Genomic DNA, 3,566 nt, shown 5'->3' on the forward strand with positions numbered 1-3,566 from the left:
GAACCGCAACAATTTTAACAAATTGTTCCACTCTGTGGAGAGGGTTGCTATGGAAATGAACAAGGCTAACATCTCTGAGAACCCTACTAAGAGCACTATGCGAGGGTGGGAATTTAAGAAAGTAAAGCATGTAGGGGATTAACATCTTGCTCTAAATCTGTTCACTGTTCTTGTGGGCTTCAGAATTTGGCCCACTGGATAGAGATTTTTTTGCAGTCCGTTCTGCAGAAATTTAGTGCAAATTGAATTAAACTAGATGAGAGCAAATGCTTTTGAAAGTGATCTCTGGGAGTAAGCTTGTATAGACATAAACATCTTTATTGAATTATTTTTTGTTAATAATGTCTAGCAGAAAAATGTGATTATAATGGAACTGAAAAGGTTATTGAAGCATAACACTTTACATGGTTTTTTGGGATAGTTACGGTTTGCTCAAAACCTGAAGCAACTATGGTGTTCAGAGCATTTGGATGGAAAAATATTGCTATGGCAACAAATTACTTTTATATTCACATAAAGCAAAAATAGATCTCTCTCTCCCTTTGTGGGAAGCACATATTTTAAAGTGCATGAAAGATTAAAGGTGATAGGCGGAAACAGCTGCATGAATATATTTTCATTTTTCTACTTTTGGTTTATGCATATTTCTGTATAAATATGAAATGCAGAAATAGTTTGCAGCTAGAAGCATTTTGCAGTGAAAAAGTAGAAACAGTTTAGAAAAGGGAACGAAAGTATAATACAGTCAGAACTTCTAGTTGAAGTGTAGCAGCATCAGACCTTAACTGATTAAACAAAATATTCTCAGTGCCGTTTAAAAAGGATGGAGAGAGTCCTCTCCCTCCTGCAAGTACCCAGGAAACAGAAATCACTTTGTGTCCATAACTTAAGACAAGAGACAGTGGTTTTTATTTTTCTTTAGTCAGGCACCTTGTCAAGCTCAAGTAATAGACCTGGTGGCAAGATTACTGATTACTTGATTTTAGCTCTGTGGCTGTGTTTGGGGATTTTTATTTAGGAGGCCTGCAGCTTTTACTTTGGTGTGGTGAAGAGCTTATGTGCATCTATATGCCATGGTGTGCACCATCTGCAGAGGAACTATATGTCTGCATTGATATGTCAGGTCTATCCTGAGGTTCCCTCTCAATTATCCTGAAACACGTGAGCTGTCTTGCACCATCTGTATCTCTCTTCATAATGTGCAGCAGGGCTGCCCACATTTTGTGCTTCTTAGCTGCAAAATAGGGGCCTCCTTGTAAGTGGTATGTGAATTTTTTGGCTCATTTTCCAGCTGGTCTCTTCATGTGGAAGGCAGAGAGAGGCACTGAAGGTCAGAAGTGAGGAATATGAGGGAGATTGTGGTTCAGCTACTGACTGACCTCTCATTCTCAAATCTTCAGCCTAAGCAGAACAAACTGAAGGATGAGACAGTCAAGGGGTAAATCAGGATGATTTGGAAGCACAGTAGTTCCAAACTGAATATTTTAGGACAAATATAGATGTTTATGGTATAGATAGACTTGCAGGCCTAGATTTGAGGGTCGCTTTAAATATGACCCAAAGTAGCAAACAATTCAAAGGGCCTCACATCCCTTCTGTTAATGTCCAGTGCAAATGAGTGCCTGTAAAGGATTTCAAGTGACCACTACACTGAAGTTCATATTGGCCCTGCTATGAAAGTTTCAGAGATGACATTTTAGGGTGAGGAAGGGAAGGCTCAAGATGTAGAAAAGGAAATGGAAGAATCAGTCGGTTATTCTGAATCTCTGCAGCACCTCATAAGCTGTTTCTGTAGTGCTTAATAAGAGGGTTCTATAGAACCATTTGAGGCCAACTGGCACACATCCACATTCCTTGTTCTTTATCTAGTACACTGACTTCTCAAGTGATGCTTTTGAGGCTGAAAGACGTAATTGTTAATATGCGAGTCTCCCTTTTCAGCTTGGATTGCCTGAAATAATGTGATACCTGTGTTGCAGCTTTCTGCAGTCCTGTGTGCATGATATGAAACAAGCTGCATGGCATACCCCGAGATGTGTCAGGACAGTTTGAGGAGCTGAAACTGGGATTGTTGTAAGCCACTCCTGGTACAGTTACACCTCTACTGCCTGCTGCAGACAGTCCCTGGAGTGAGCTCTCCCCTAAGCTGTTCCAGTACATCTTTGAGAGCTCCTGAGTCACCCAGAACAAGCTCTAGGAGTCAAGTAACAAAAGTGAGAAGAGATGCAGTCTTTAGCTTGGTCTCTGGCTCACTTCAGAGCTGTGCTGGCACAATTTTGAGTATGCTTGCAATCATACACAAATCCTGGCTGTTCACCAGGAGTAGGCACGGACAAGGAACTGTCTCAGTGGAAATATGGGTCCAGCCATCCAGTATAGATGGGTAAGAGGGTTTTGCATGGCTGCTCTGTCACTGTTGGCTATCATGTGTTGGCTATCTGTTGGCTTCAGTGCCAGCATGGGCTCAAGCACATTTGCTTTACTGCTCTTGGCTGCAGAAGTAACGCATCTAGATGTGGTGTCACAGTACTATGGTTAGAATAGCCCAAATAGAGAGTTGTATACTATTTAAAAAAAAAAAAATCTCTGTGGCTAGTTTATCATGGGTTTGGAGAGAAAATGAGTTTGAATGGGTTCTAAATTGACACCGAGTCTGGACAGAATTTCAGTAGTTATGTTTTCTGGCAACACTGTCAGAAAATATGTGTTGGACTCCATCCACAGTTGCCCTGCTTTGAGTACATGAACTACATATTTTAAAATTTGGGTGTACCCATACAATCCAAAATTATGCCTGTGAATACTGTGTTGACATACCCTCAATTACACTGCTGCAAGCTTCTCTGCACCAAAGGAGCAGAAGTGGGCTAGACATATTTTTATACATGCAACCCAGAAAGAGATGGGAGAGACATCATGTTATCCTTCCTTAGTATGGTCATCAGAACTGTAAAACTCTCGGCTTCTGCATATTACCTCTATTTTATTTTTGTGTGTGTATGTTTGTGCAGCTGAATTTCTGATCTCTGTACCCTGGGTTTTTTTGTGGTCACAGATGCCAAATGCAAATTTGGTTATCACTCTTGAATAAATGGCAGAGGTCTTGCATACTTCACTAAGTCTCATAGCCTTTTTCTGATGAGGAATTGCATACATTTCTTTTCAAATTTTGTGTCTCTTTTCTTCCTAAGAAGAAAGATGGCAGAAATCATGCAGTGGGACAGGGAGTGCACACATAAAACTTAAAACATGTCTGAAGTAATTCATCCTGTTTTGCAAGGAGAAGTGGGTCAGAATGTGGTATGAATCTATCCTAATCTACTCTTAGTTGTTTATTCACTTGTTCCTGTCCTCTTATTCTCTCACCATCCTTACTGTGTAGTTTTCTGGAGTTATTCATCTTCTGCTTGGCATTGAGCTTTACTTAAGAATGAATAGAGTTGGATGTGGCTGTTTTACCTCTTCTGTCCATATGCACTCCAAATGAAGATGAGACTACAGCATTTTAGTAAACTGGAGCATGGTTGCACAGTGACTTTCTCACTGCTGGGATCTCTGCCAATGAG

Source organism: Corvus brachyrhynchos, unplaced genomic scaffold (assembly GCF_000691975.1).
Source record: "Corvus brachyrhynchos isolate BGI_N302 unplaced genomic scaffold, ASM69197v1 scaffold103, whole genome shotgun sequence".
NCBI classification, from domain to species: Eukaryota; Metazoa; Chordata; class Aves; order Passeriformes; family Corvidae; genus Corvus; species Corvus brachyrhynchos.